General features: G+C 35.8%; 1 long non-coding RNA gene and 1 pseudogene across 2 annotated transcripts; both read left to right on the top strand.

Moving 5' to 3' along the window:
• Positions 1–6,195: 6,195 nt before the first annotated feature.
• On the top strand, positions 6,196–7,766 carry LOC138857988 (uncharacterized; annotated as a pseudogene).
• Positions 7,767–7,773: 7 nt separating this feature from the next.
• Positions 7,774–11,111, top strand: LOC138857989 (uncharacterized). Of its 2 annotated transcripts, none has more exons than XR_011397248.1 (2): positions 7,774–8,933; positions 10,768–11,111. It is a non-coding gene; the product is annotated as an uncharacterized lncRNA (long non-coding RNA). The 2 variants fall into 2 exon arrangements; XR_011397249.1 differs by having other exon boundaries at positions 8,924–9,012.
• Positions 11,112–16,108: the final 4,997 nt, after the last annotated feature.

The raw sequence follows: 16,108 nt of genomic DNA, 5'->3' as shown, positions 1-16,108 counted from the left end.
TATGAAAAGAGCGACGGGTTTAGTTGCAACAGCGAATCCCGAAGTGCGAAATCCCGAAAATTGCCAAGAAGCACCATGCTGCTCAAAGGCAATAAAAACCTAAACGCTACACAGCGAAAATCAAAGTAGAGTATACCATAAAAACAATCCAATTTTAAAATTACGGGAATGGGCGGAAGAGTAGTCCAAAACTCAAATAACATCTGCCCCATTACCCTAATTTCCCCCCAAGCGGATAAGCGAGTTGTACCAGAAGCTATAGTCCTTCCGCAACTTACTAACATGCTTCCAAGCTATCACATAAATAGCAAGCATTGGCAAAAGGTTTCACACCTAAAGCTAGCAGATCCCGACTGCAACGCCCCCGCTCAAATAGATATTCTAATAGGCAGCGATCTCATAGCACAGATAATACTCGAAGGTATTGAGAAAATTTCAAATACACTATTGGCACAAAACACTATATTTGGTTGGATTCTAAGTGGACTAGTTCCTGAACCAGTTTCCACATCAAGAACTCAAGTTGACGAAAATTCAAAAAATACCTTAATTCACAATCAAGGAAATTTCGGGAGTTAGAAAAATGCCACCTCATATCAATTACAACCCCAGAAGATCAGTATTGTGAAGACTTCTACAAAGCCACAACTACTCGATCAAATAATGGCCGGTATGTCATACGACTACCACTAAATTCACAATGTTCCACACTGCACGAATTGGCAGAAAAAACAAAGCCAGAGTCCCTTCTGACAAGTTCAGTTTTAAAAACACAAATATGTGACTTTTCGACCCCGCAGGATGGCTCTTGCCAATAATGATACAAAAATCCTACTTGCCAAATTAATGCATACACACTTAAATATATATCAAAATTGTCCCAAAAAAGTCGAAAAATTGTCACATAACAAATTGTCCTCTAGTAGCTTACTTTTTCATAATATAATCATATAAAACAATTTAAAAATAAAGTTAAGCGATCCCCATACTCCCAATGCGATACAATAACGCACCAAGCCTTACAACAAGCAAAGGTCGCTCTAATCGCATATATCTAAGCCCTCCTCGTATTGGTGGTTTATGGGAAATACTTGTAATACTTTAATACAAATCCACTTAAAAAGTAGTCATAAATCATAAATCTTACGCTCGCAATATCCCTCTTCAAAGGTTTCAATGGAGCACCCATTCTCGCCATATCTGAGCTAGGCGTGGAGTCGCCATCCTATAAGCCGATAATAAAGTAATAGTAGATAACCGGCAATAAAATGAATAAACAAAATTATACCATCTAATAATACGTCGTCACAACCACCAATCTAATAAATGCGAAACAACGTTGCCTGCTTAACGCACTAACTTCCAAATCGAAACACATAATATCCATTTCAAAATCAAAATTCCATCCTACACGAACAGGTAAATATGGATCTACCACTACTGCATTATCATGCATACCGCGCGCTCTGCTACTCCAACAGTACGCCGAGATACCTGGAACGTTTACTGCAAATATGTGCAACACTAGGCAAAATATTCGCTTAGGGGGCCCAGGATGTTTAAATGAGCTAAGCCTCAGTAAATAACCACACCACTCTACTCGGAAAAACTGGCACACCCTAATAATGCCCACCACGTTCTCACCAATACACCACACCAGATGACACCACATAGGACAGTGTACAACACACCAGAACACCGCGCGTGTACATCACCAGCTAACAAAAGCAATGATCAGCGCAGCTTTTCCACCTCATTCGAAGTAATAGCGATCCTGCGCGCAACTCAATTTTTCAAGTCTACACTGCGCCGCGTCAACACCTAAAATTCGATACGACAGCTCCTGCGCGTAACATTTCAATACGTTACCGATCCTATATTATAAATTGTTCAATATATAAACATGTATATTAAGGAATTTTATTGTGTACAACGTCATAATAAAATTCGAATAATAAACTAAATTGTTCAACTAAATACAAATAATATTTTAATTCTTTAATTGTTTGGTTGCTGTTAACGTGGGATGTGCTTTTTAATATATCGGGTGCAAGTTTTTATTCACTAGTCATTTCATCTAAAGCTACACTGTTGCACGGGGTTTCTCCTGTTAACTTAGAGCAATCAAGTTCTTCAATCCGAATACCGTCTAAAGATCTCACACGACTAAGTGCTACATTAGCTTGTCCAGCAGCAAACAGTCGCGAGTCTAGATAAACAATTGCATGATCAACTGTACAACCTTGCATCTTGTGGACGGTTGAAGCCCAATTCAGGATTACTGGTAACATTCGTCTCTCGGCAGTTCCATAGCTATATTTTGCTGGAAATTGTATCGATACCGGTTTAATCGTGTGCACACCATCTGAACCGAATCGCACACCATCGGTCAATATTTCTGTCAGTTTATATAAGGAATTTTTTTTTTCGCTTTTTAGTTTGAAGTGGTTTAAAAGCGTGTTTTTTAATTTTTTAAACCTATATTATTTTTCTCCTTTTAGCCTAATGTTCTTTAAGTTCATATTTTTTAGTGTTTTAAACCATACTTACTATTAATCACACGTAGTTTTTTCACTTTCTTTAAGGATGCGTTTGAGTAAATTTTTTATTCAAATGACAGCATGGATCGTTGATGCTTTAAGCTGCATAGCTTTAGGGGCATTTTTGGATAGTACCTGCTTTTAGCTGCATAGTTTTATAGTCGATGTACGATTTCGTCCATTTTCAAAGTGTGTTATAGAATGGCTGGGTAACCTCACATAACAAAATTTGGTTGACATTAGTTCGATAGTTTCTAAGATATAGGATTTCACCTAAGGGTTGGCGGTGCCACGCCCATTTTAAAATTTTTAGCGTCGTATTAAACAGTGTACGTTATTTTATTTGCTTTCAACATGGCATCAGAATGCTTGTACGGCTCCCAGACGTCCACCGAATTCATGCTTCATGTGCTCCGAAATCGGAGTTATTTAACATAAGAGCTCAAAATAAGTTTTGTTCGTGCACTTCGCTTTCTTGATTTATATAGAAGCCCACTAGCTAGTTGCCAGTCTGCTACCACTGTACAATATATATGCACAATTAAACGAGAAGGGCCGAAAGTTAATGTTTACTCAATGAAAATTAAATCCCGTGTACACTAGTTCGAGAAGACTCTCGTTTATGGCGAAGTTGGAATCAAAGAACAATCGATGAGCTATTGGCTCAGGGAACCCTAACACACAGGAACACAGGTTGAGATCCAACTTTATAACGCTCTAGCTTGTCTCCTCGACAATTTTACACTTTACATTCGCAGTCGAATTGAATGCACCCAACACATCGTCCGAATGGTCAGAGGAAAACTTTAACTTTTAAAGAGCTTCAGCGGAGTCATCTGAACAGAGAATCCGATTTCATCTCATCTACACCATGACTCAAGAAACGCGTTAGATTTGAACTTTTAATTCCCTTTTCAAATTATCAATAATTTTGATAACGTTCTTCGAGAAAGAAGTACGTGTGGGCCTCAGCAAGTCAGCTTCTCCTAGCCTACAAGGAATGCTGAAAGGAATCAAGACTGATAAATACAAGAGTTCCCCGTTGCTTTTTTCGGGGAAATTTTTTAAGTGAAATGATTAGAATAAATGAAATTAAGTGAATGGTTAAAAGGGATTCTGAATGCGAAAGTTGTATTTGTTTGAATTTATAAGTACAAAATGTATTGATTTTGAAAAATGAAGTATATACAAAAACGAGTCGTGTTAGTTAGACTATTAATAACACTAGAACGGTTTAACCGATATGGCTGAAAATTGTTGAGGAGATAGCTTAGAACTTAAAAAAAAAAAATTATAATTGCAACTGCAAAAGTACAGTAATTTTTGTATATATACATAAATATATGGGTTATAATGGATGTTGCTACTGAAAAAGGCTGTTTTTTTTAGGACGCGCCATGTGGAACCGATCTGAAATCGCATGGATCGACAAGGCGTTGCGGCTACTTTGCTAAATTATCGACGAATGACGCAAAGGCACTCAAAAATAACCAAACGCAACTTCTAATATAAAAAATAGCGGAATAGAGCAGTGTTGATAAAAAGTTCAATTATAATTTGAGATGAGAGCATAATAGCTCACAAATATTCTCTAAGCATTGCACAGAACAATGCACGATTTAAACGGCAACGATGAAGTTTTCAGTGGTGCCGTCTTATCATGGATGGTGAAACACTTCAATGGACCATAAATGTGTGCAAACAATTACAAACTGATCCACCCTAAGAAACAATGCAATTTAACAAGTACGCAGTGTATAAGGAAAAAAAAGCTTAATTAATTGAGAGTACGTTCCGAAAAATAAAAATTAATTATTTTGGATCAACTAACTACACTAGCGGCCAAAAATGTAGAAGTTGATTAAAATAGTTTCCAGTTGCAATAGTTGTTGCAAGTTACCAGATGCATTTTAAATAACTACTGTTGATGATGAAATTGGAGCAATATATTATCTAGAATCTCGGAATTTCATCACATAATCTTAGGTTAAAAATTGGTTCACCTATTATTATTCAGCGTAATTTGAATCCATCTTAATTATGTAACGGTACACGTTTGGTAATCAAAAATATTACAGGAAATATTACTGTAGCAACCATTTTGACTTGAAAATTTAATGGAGAAATGGTCTTCTTGCCACGTTTTCCAATGATACTGCCAGATGTACAATGCAATACAAAAGAGCTAAATCAATTTGAATTTGAAAATGTTTATAAAGAAAAACTATGAATATTATTGTTAAAAATTAAGAATGATCTACCTTCTTCCATTACTCAAATGTTATCAACTAACAAGTTTGAAAATTACTCATTAGTTACCAACTTGAATATAAAGTTTGTAAAAAAAAATCAACATAATATATTTAATATTTCTTTGAGCTTAATAACAAATCGATGAAAAGTAGTATCAATAATTTTCTAATTTGGAAGTAATCCGCGGGGTTATTCTTACACCGGCAATAACGTTTTCGTTTTTATTCATAAATACAATTTTATTGTATTGAATAGTTTATAAATAATGTACGAGATCCTCTAGTAACCCATTAAAAATGAGTTTTTTAAATGTTCCTTCGGATATAAAAGGTGTCAAAAAATTTTTGTGGGAGAAGTGAATTCGATAACCATAATAATTGTCAATAGATGAATGCGTTTAGTTGAATATAATCCAAATTTTTTTACGCAACATTATTCTATTCATTTCACTTAAACTTTTTCATTATAAACTAATAAAATAAGGCCCACTTTCTCAATACACCAGCTTTGACTGACAGAACCGTTTTCGCCAAATTGTGGTTAGCTTACCTACAAATAGTTTGATTATTGTGAACAAACTTGCATTGTGAACACGCATAACTGTATAACATGTTTAGAAGAAGAATCTTTTTGCTGTCAAAACCGGTTTTCGTAAGCGAGGGGACGAGGAGGAAAAACGAAGAAACGCTATGTGATCTATTTCGTAACAGCTCGTTGCTATGCAATTCGTCGTTTTCTTTTCATTTTAAAATGCGTTGCATGGTTGCAACAGAGCTCGGTTTCAAAGGAATATTTACATAATTTTCGGAAATATTAAGGTTATTACCTCTTTTTTGTATGATATATGCATATATGAATGCAAATATGCATATAGGCATTTCACAAGCTTTGTCTTATGTCTTATGTCGTATTTCAAGAATCTTAAAAAATACGACACATGTGAGCACCCCTTAATTGTTGTATGTCATATTGTGTAATATTAATACACTTCACCAGCTAGTAGTGAAAAATTAAGAATACAAAAATGCCCCGAGAAAGTGACAAAAATAAAATTTCTTTATGTTGAAATGGCGGCGTTTTGGTTTTTACTTTTCTTTAACTTAATTTACTGGAATATCATGGTTTACTTCCATATTATTAAAGAAATGTATGAAATTTAATTATTTTATTAATTTTAGGCACTTAAACGTCAACAATAAAAACGTAAACATATACAGCTGAAGGAATAGTACACTCAAAAAACATACCTCGCCATGTTGTATTTGTCGTTTTTCAATTTTGCATGGGAAACAACAACAGTGTTGATATGACAGTCATAAAAAAAAAAACAATATGGCGATATGACACAATATGACACCTTATGAATACTCAAATAACATATAATGAGAATGAACGACAAAAAGTCCCCGTCCGAAAGCCATTTATGCTGCTGATTTTTACTTAAGATTTTACAGCGGACAGGTGTCATTTAATTTTCTGGTTACAAACTAACCAAGGCTCCTTTTTTCGGAACAGTTTACCAGAACTTAACTGACAGAATGTTGCTAACCAGATATTGAGAAACCATTTTTCAACATGTTGCCGAAAGCTGACTCGAGATTTCATTCTTGATCAGAATTTAACTCCATTGGAACACCGAATCTCGTAACCCACTTGCCATGTAATCAAAGCTGTTTACTGATGGTAGTAACACAATTTTCTATTATTTAGAATGGAATTATCAGGAAAGTCGTGAAAACTCCCGTTTGTATGAGCTACATAAAAATAAGTGTTATAAAAATGGCCGCTTTCCAGTTTACCTCGTTAAATCTGCAAATGGCACAAGATTATTTTTATAATTTAAATCCATTAGCTCAGCGTATTGCATCTGATATAACCACTACAAAATCATCATATGGCACGCTTTGGTATACTTTGAAAGCAACTCAACAAAATGAGATCATTAACGAAACTCTAATAACACCTGAAATTTCTTTGAAGTACTTGGAAAATATGTCTCTGTCTGCTTCATCGTTATCATCAAATTCATCTTCGTCTATCTCATCTTGTGCTAGTTTAAGTACAACAAGTGTCAAACATATTTTGCCGTCGTCTTCAAAGAGCAGAGGACAAAATTATTCGCCCAATGTCAATAATAGTAAAACATCGAATTCGTTAACTGATAATATTAATTTGCAGACTCAAAATTTATTGTCCAACACTTTGGTTGCACGCGCTAAACACACAATACAATCACATCAACTTGGAAAATTAAAACCTCCATCGTCTCCACCGCCACTTCCTCCAACTACAACCAAAAAATTGACGAAAACCGAAAATGCTGAAAAACAAAAAAACAAATTGAAAACAAATCAAGTAAAGGCTACCAATGAGAAAACGAATTATATTTATGATGGAATCAACCTCCATACATATACCGCTCAGAAAGTGGCTCTAAAAATTATTTATGATGATGTATTAGGGGCATACCGCGATGAACATTCGCAACCTTTCAGTTATCGCACAAAATCACAGATTGATCTACAGAAGCAGTATTATGAAGCTAATTTGAATGACATAAATCTGAACACTAATTTTGATTATAAATGCCCTACTTCAAACGAGCCGAGAAATGGAAATTTGGCTGAAAATGTAGCTCTAACTAAAAACTCTGAACGCTTACAAAAGGAGTAAAAGAGCACCTTTAATAATCATTTGAAAATTTCTAGAAAAAATAAACGACTAATACCTATATCGCCAGAAGTATTCAAGATTCCACCTGCTAAGGCAACTCAAGCGCTTTCTTCACGAAATTTTAATAAGTGTAAAAATAAATCGAGCAAATATTTGTTGAAAGAAAATGTTGAAAAGCATACATCCGAAGACTCATTTTTACTCGACTTCAAACCCAAACAATCAAATTTGAATTATGCCGTATATACAGATGTCTACTTTGAACAATATGGTCGCCTGGATGCAGTGGCACGCAGAAGAAGAAGCTTCAGACCTGTCAGTAGGCTGCACTCCGGACTATCACGGGATGCCTCTTGATGTCTCCAATCGAACACCTACATAGTGAGGCCCGTATGCTTCCGGTTAAGGAACACAACGAACTCCTCTCCAAACAGTTTCTGCTAGGGTGCTTTCGTAGAAACCACCCCTGTAGTCGCCTGCTTGTAGCGGAGCCGCCTCCTAGGAACATCAAGAGGTCTTTCCTTGATTACGTCGACGACATCAGACAGTACGCCGACCGGACTTCGGACGCTATGAACTTCAGACAGGCACTGACCACATTCACAGTGGAGCCGTTAACACCTTCATCGAGTCCCTCTCAGTGAATGGCGTACTATGAGTCAAACCACCAACCACCTATAGCAGACGTAGAGCTCGAGTTGCCTCACGAAACCAGAGTGACCCTCGCGCAACTTCATTCTGGATACTGTAGCAGGTTAAACTCCTACTTATCCAGAATAGACCCCGACATACCAAACACATGTCCTGCACGCAATGGTTCTCCGCATGACACTAACCACCTCTTTGCATGCCCAACAAACCCCACTCATCTAACACCCTTCTCCCTATGGTCCGACCTCGTCGAAACAGCTCGTTTCCTGGGCCTCCCGTTAGATGACCTCGACGACAACGAATCTGGAATTAATCACCCAAACGGGGACCGTTACAACAATAACAACATATGTCAGTACTGTTAATTTACATTTGAATTTTTACATTCAGAACTATCCACTGATTGGAGAAAGACGTAAGCAGAGCTATTGAGAGGAGGGGATGAGATCAGATGACCGTCACTTTTCTTGTAGGGTACATAACAAATGTAAACAAATAGATGTGTGAACTGTCAATGAAAACTCATCGAAAACACACATTGTCGGTCAGAACGACTTTGGTTCCACAATCCACAAATTGTGTTTTCAAGAGGATTTCAATTCGGTGCGAACATAGTATTAGGACTGGTTACATGTAAATTTATACAATGGTCGATTTTGCTGGCTCTAATGTTAATCGATACTTATCGAAAAATGCAATCTCAAAAAGCCGGCAAGCATTTAAATAAAGGAAAGGTTACGGCTAAATTAGATTATTCGATACACAACTATAGAACAGTAAAAGCAATATACAAAAGAACCTTTCATATAGAAAGAAGTAACGTTTTCATTGAAATTTTATTTAGATGTTTTTATTGTGGATGTTCTAACACATTAATTTCAAATCTAAATAAGAAGTAAATAATGGTAGGCCGTAAGATTTCTGACTATAAACCAAAAAGTCTACACAGCATATTGGCTGGGATTTAGAGTAGCAACCCCCGAATGAGTTTAAGCTTGCTAAGTTAATAGGTAAAGATAGAGGAGGTTCTCCAACTTAGGGATATTTATACACATAGTTGTCGGTGACTTATGGTTTGTGAATCATTTGTATTTAAATTACCAATTTATAGTATGCAATTTTTCGATTTACGATGAATTTTACGCTTATGTTGTTTTATATTGTATATATCCACCAAACAAAAATGTGCGCGTGTGACAATTTTTGGGCTTCATACACAAATCTCTAAAAAAAAATCAGGGTGGGATATGTGTATATATTCTTGATCTTATTCGTCCATACCATCAGATCTTTGCTCCGGAGAAACCGAAATTTTGCCCTATATTCTCAATCTGGAAAACCTGTATCCGTAGGAAATAGGAGAGGTAAATTTTATTTATGCAATATTTAATATAAAATAAATGTGTAAAAACGATTTAGTGAAGTGTTAGTGGATTAAAAGTTAAAATTTAAGTAGAAAATCCAATATAAAACGAAGAAACGGGGTCTTTAAATTGTTGAATTTTTGACCTTTAAATGCAAATAGCTCAAAAACGTAAGTCAACGGCAACTATGTATTTATATATATTCTAAGTCTAGAGAACTTCTTCTGGGTCGGCTTTAGTTAAGCATCCCACGATTTCAGGGTTAAGAGGAGTATGGTTGGATAGAGGAGATTCTCCAGATCACGATTATATATAATTATTACCGCCAATCCAATACCATAATTTATCAATAGAAGGGAATGAACAAAATTATAGTTCATGTATTTGGGGTATAATCCTCTTTTATTGTTCATATTAATTCGTTTTCAAAATATAAATATATATATATAATAGATATGGCAACACTTGTTAGATGTCAACATGGAACCCATTTGTTATTGTTCATATAACGAAAATTGTGTAAAAATAAAATGCTAAAGCAAATATTTAAATATTTAATATAAAATAAATATGTAGAAACATTGTAGTGAAGTGTTAGTGTATAATAAGGGCATAAATTGTAAAATAAAATTTGTGAAATTTTCAACTTAAAATGCAAATATCTCGAAAACTAAAAGTTTTCGGCGGCCATTCCTCTATCCAACCATACCCCTATTGAACTTGAAATCGTGGGATGCTAAACTGAAGTTTTCCCCTTCTAACCGTACATACCCATTTTAACCCCGAATTCAGGGAATGTTTTCTAAATCCCAGCCAATAGGAGGACTCAAAATCTTTCTAACGCCGTATACCGTAACCGGATCCAACTTTTAAAACGCGAGATTCTCATTACAAAAGCCATCTATTGGAAAAATAATGGATTTCTGGTGAACTGACTATACAATTTGAAGAGTACGAAAATATGTCAAAAATATTTTCTATTTATGCATATGAACATATTCAAACATTTGATTCGCTCCTTTATGAAGCACTATTTTAAATATTACTTTGGTAAATTTATAGTTTAGGTCCCCCAACTAAAGAGGCCTCAAAACTGAAATTTTTTTAAATCGTCTTATTTAGACGCGAATATTACAAATCCGTGAGCGGGCAGTGAATTTTTTCAATAATTTTTTTTCAAAAAAAAAACAAACCAAAAAAAAAGCTTTTTTTTAATACACATGCATTAAAAATAAAAAATTGTGATACATTAAAATTAATTATTTTATTTTTTCCGCTGCTGAAAGGAGTTTGGTGCAAAAGAGCTATAAACACCCCGGTGTTGGACCGACCAGGGTAATTTTTTCACAAGAAAATGTTTAACGCACTGAACTGGTAATTACAGCTAATTCATCTGAATTCTGAAGAACTTTTCCGCTACAACAAGAACAACAACTAAGTGACTTGAAAAATATGTGTAAAGTGCGTTAAATATATTTATAATAATACACATAGCCAATAAAGTCTGCGTTCACCCGACACTATTTTTTAAGTGAAGTAAAAACAATGTAAATAGATATTTCAGTTCAAATTTTGTACATGTATTTCTTCTTTATATTCTTAAGTTCAAAATGCAAAAACAAAAATTTTATATTCCTTTTTTCATTTTTGAGATAACGGGATTTTAGTGTAATAACAAGTAAATATAAGCACCAGAAAGTCTGCGTTCAGTTAGCTTGAATTGGAAATACCGTTACTTCTCATGAATTTGTTCCTTCATTTTGCGTAGATTCTATTGTGTTTTGTGGCTTTTGCCACAAATTCAAAGTCAAGAGGCAAGTTCAGGCATCCATCTCGAGGTGCCCGCATGTGACACAGAAATATTTTATGGAGGTTATGAAGAATGGCCGTCCTTCCGGGACATGTTCACTGCCGTATATATCAACCATCCAAAATTATCAAAAGCACAAAAATTGTATCACCTCCGATACAAAACAAAAGGTCAAGCAGGCGTCATAGTTAAACAGTTCGCACTAAATGACGACAATTTCAATTTGGCTTGGGAAGCTCTAAAAGCAAGATATGAAAATGAAAGAATATTGGTCGATAAACAAGTAACGACACTTATAAACTTGCCTAAAATTCAAAAAGAAACAAGTGAAGAATTTATTAGACTACAATCCACTGTTTCTAATTGTTTGTCGGTTTTATCGACACAAAATATTCCCACAAACAGCTGGGACCCTATACTGGTAAACATATGCACCGTCGCATTACCAGAAAAATCGTTACTTTTGTGGGAGCAATCGCTATCATCTCGAAAAAAATGCCCAACGTGGCAACAGATGAAAGACTTTTTAATAACCCAATACGAAATCGCAAAAAGGGTAGATAAAAAAATGGTCAGAACGAAAACCGTTTAACACGACCCAAATAGAAGCTTCCACAGTCCCCAAGCCAGTAGCAACAACAATTTAAATAAAAGCTTCTTCAGAAATCAAACGTTCACATCTGAACAGTACAAACAAACGTCATGCGAACTATGTACAAGGGGGCATAAGCTCAAATCTTGCGAGAGATTCAAAAAATTGACTATTATCGACAGAAACAATTTTATAAAAACAAAAAGACTTTGTACAAATGGCCTATCACATGCGCATACACTTAAAGAGTGCGAAAGCAAATTTAATTGCGTTTATTGTCATAAACGACATCATTCTATGCTTCATTATAACAATTTTTCCAGATCACCCCCAAACAGCGCAAATATGAAAAGAGCGACGGGTTTAGTTGCAACAGCGAATCCCGAAGTGCGAAATCCCGAAAATTGCCAAGAAGCACCATGCTGCTCAAAGGCAATAAAAACCTAAACGCTACACAGCGAAAATCAAAGTAGAGTATACCATCAAAACAATCCAATTTTAAAATTACGGGAATGGGCGGAAGAGTAGTCCAAAACTCAAATAACATCTGCCCCATTACCCTAATTTCCCCCCAAGCGGATAAGCGAGTTGTACCAGAAGCTATAGTCCTTCCGCAACTTACTAACATGCTTCCAAGCTATCACATAAATAGCAAGCATTGGCAAAAGGTTTCACACCTAAAGCTAGCAGATCCCGACTGCAACGCCCCCGCTCAAATAGATATTCTAATAGGCAGCGATCTCATAGCACAGATAATACTCGAAGGTATTGAGAAAATTTCAAATACACTATTGGCACAAAACACTATATTTGGTTGGATTCTAAGTGGACTAGTTCCTGAACCAGTTTCCACATCAAGAACTCAAGTTGACGAAAATTCAAAAAATACCTTAATTCACAATCAAGGAAATTTCGGGAGTTAGAAAAATGCCACCTCATATCAATTACAACCCCAGAAGATCAGTATTGTGAAGACTTCTACAAAGCCACAACTACTCGATCAAATAATGGCCGGTACGTCATACGACTACCACTAAATTCACAATGTTCCACACTGCACGAATTGGCAGAAAAAACAAAGCCAGAGTCCCTTCTGACAAGTTCAGTTTTAAAAACACAAATATGTGACTTTTCGACCCCGCAGGATGGCTCTTGCCAATAATGATACAAAAATCCTACTTGCCAAATTAATGCATACACACTTAAATATATATCAAAATTGTCCCAAAAAAGTCGAAAAATTGTCACATAACAAATTGTCCTCTAGTAGCTTACTTTTTCATAATATAATCATATAAAATAATTTAAAAATAAAGTTAAGCGATCCCCATACTCCCAATGCGATACAATAACGCACCAAGCCTTACAACAAGCAAAGGTCGCTCTAATCGCATATATCTAAGCCCTCCTCGTAGTGGTGGTTTATGGGAAATACTTGTAATACTTTAATACAAATCCACTTAAAAAGTAGCCATAAATCATAAATCTTACGCTCGCAATATCCCTCTTCAAAGGTTTCAATGGAGCACCCATTCTCGCCATATCTGAGCTAGGCGTGGAGTCGCCATCCTATAAGCCGATAATAAAGTAATAGTAGATAACCGGCAATAAAATGAATAAACAAAATTATACCATCTAATAATACGTCGTCACAACCACCAATCTAATAAATGCGAAACAACGTTGCCTGCTTAACGCACTAACTTCCAAATCGAAACACATAATATCCATTTCAAAATCAAAATTCCATCCTACACGTACAGGTAAATATGGATCTACCACTACTGCATTATCATGCATACCGCGCGCTCTGCTACTCCAACAGTACGCCGAGATACCTGGAACGTTTACTGCAAATATGTGCAACACTAGGCAAAATATTCGCTTAGGGGGCCCAGGATGTTTAAATGAGCTAAGCCTCAGTAAATAACCACACCACTCTACTCGGAAAAACTGGCACACCCTAATAATGCCCACCACGTTCTCACCAATACACCACACCAGATGACACCACATAGGACAGTGTACAACACACCAGAACACCGCGCGTGTACATCACCAGCTAACAAAAGCAATGATCAGCGCAGCTTTTCCACCTCATTCGAAGTAATAGCGATCCTGCGCGCAACTCAATTTTTCAAGTCTACACTGCGCCGCGTCAACACCTAAAATTCGATACGACAGCTCCTGCGCGTAACATTTCAATACGTTACCGATCCTATATTATAAATTGTTCAATATATAAACATGTATATTAAGGAATTTTATTGTGTACAACGTCATAATAAAATTCGAATAATAAACTAAATTGTTCAACTAAATACAAATAATATTTTAATTCTTTAATTGTTTGGTTGCTGTTAACGTGGGATGTGCTTTTTAATATATCGGGTGCAAGTTTTTATTCACTAGTCATTTCATCTAAAGCTACACTGTTGCACGGGGTTTCTCCTGTTAACTTAGAGCAATCAAGTTCTTCAATCCGAATACCGTCTAAAGATCTCACACGACTAAGTGCTACATTAGCTTGTCCAGCAGCAAACAGTCGCGAGTCTAGATAAACAATTGCATGATCAACTGTACAACCTCGCATCTTGTGGACGGTTGAAGCCCAATTCAGGATTACTGGTAACATTCGTCTCTCGGCAGTTCCATAGCTATATTTTGCTGGAAATTGTATCGATACCGGTTTAATCGTGTGCACACCATCTGAACCGAATCGCACACCATCGGTCAATATTTCTGTCAGTTTATATAAGGAATTTTTTTTTTCGCTTTTTAGTTTGAAGTGGTTTAAAAGCGTGTTTTTTAATTTTTTAAACCTATATTATTTTTCTCCTTTTAGCCTAATGTTCTTTAAGTTCATATTTTTTAGTGTTTTAAACCATACTTACTATTAATCACACGTAGTTTTTTCACTTTCTTTAAGGATGCGTTTGAGTAAATTTTTTATTCAAATGACAGCATGGATCGTTGATGCTTTAAGCTGCATAGCTTTAGGGGCATTTTTGGATAGTACCTGCTTTTAGCTGCATAGTTTTATAGTCGATGTACGATTTCGTCCATTTTCAAAGTGTGTTATAGAATGGCTGGGTAACCTCACATAACAAAATTTGGTTGACATTAGTTCGATAGTTTCTAAGATATAGGATTTCACCTAAGGGTTGGCGGTGCCACGCCCATTTTAAAATTTTTAGCGTCGTATTAAACAGTGTACGTTATTTTATTTGCTTTCAACATGGCATCAGAATGCTTGTACGGCTCCCAGACGTCCACCGAATTCATGCTTCATGTGCTCCGAAATCGGAGTTATTTAACATAAGAGCTCAAAATAAGTTTTGTTCGTGCACTTCGCTTTCTTGATTTATATAGAAGCCCACTAGCTAGTTGCCAGTCTGCTACCACTGTACAATATATATGCACAATTAAACGAGAAGGGCCGAAAGTTAATGTTTACTCAATGAAAATTAAATCCCGTGTACACTAGTTCGAGAAGACTCTCGTTTATGGCGAAGTTGGAATCAAAGAACAATCGATGAGCTATTGGCTCAGGGAACCCTAACACACAGGAACACAGGTTGAGATCCAACTTTATATCGCTCTAGCTTGTCTCCTCGACAATTTTACACTTTACATTCGCAGTCGAATTGAATGCACCCAACACATCGTCCGAATGGTCAGAGGAAAACTTTAACTTTTAAAGAGCTTCAGCGGAGTCATCTGAACAGAGAATCCGATTTCATCTCATCTACACCATGACTCAAGAAACGCGTTAGATTTGAACTTTTAATTCCCTTTTCAAATTATCAATAATTTTGATAACGTTCTTCGAGAAAGAAGTACGTGTGGGCCTCAGCAAGTCAGCTTCTCCTAGCCTACAAGGAATGCTGAAAGGAATCAAGACTGATAAATACAAGAGTTCCCCGTTACTTTTTTCGGGGAAATTTTTTAAGTGAAATGATTAGAATAAATGAAATTAAGTGAATGGTTAAAAGGGATTCTGAATGCGAAAGTTGTATTTGTTTGAATTTATAAGTACAAAATGTATTGATTTTGAAAAATGAAGTATATACAAAAACGAGTCGTGTTAGTTAGACTATTAATAACACTAGAACGGTTTAACCGATATGGCTGAAAATTGTTGAGGAGATAGCTTAGAACTTAAAAAAAAAAAATTATAATTGCAACTGCAAAAGTACAGTAATTTTTGTATATATACATAAAT

Source organism: Bactrocera oleae, chromosome X (genome assembly GCF_042242935.1).
Source record: "Bactrocera oleae isolate idBacOlea1 chromosome X, idBacOlea1, whole genome shotgun sequence".
Lineage (NCBI taxonomy): Eukaryota > Metazoa > Arthropoda > Insecta > Diptera > Tephritidae > Bactrocera > Bactrocera oleae.
This window is presented reverse-complemented; position numbering and strand designations above follow the sequence as displayed.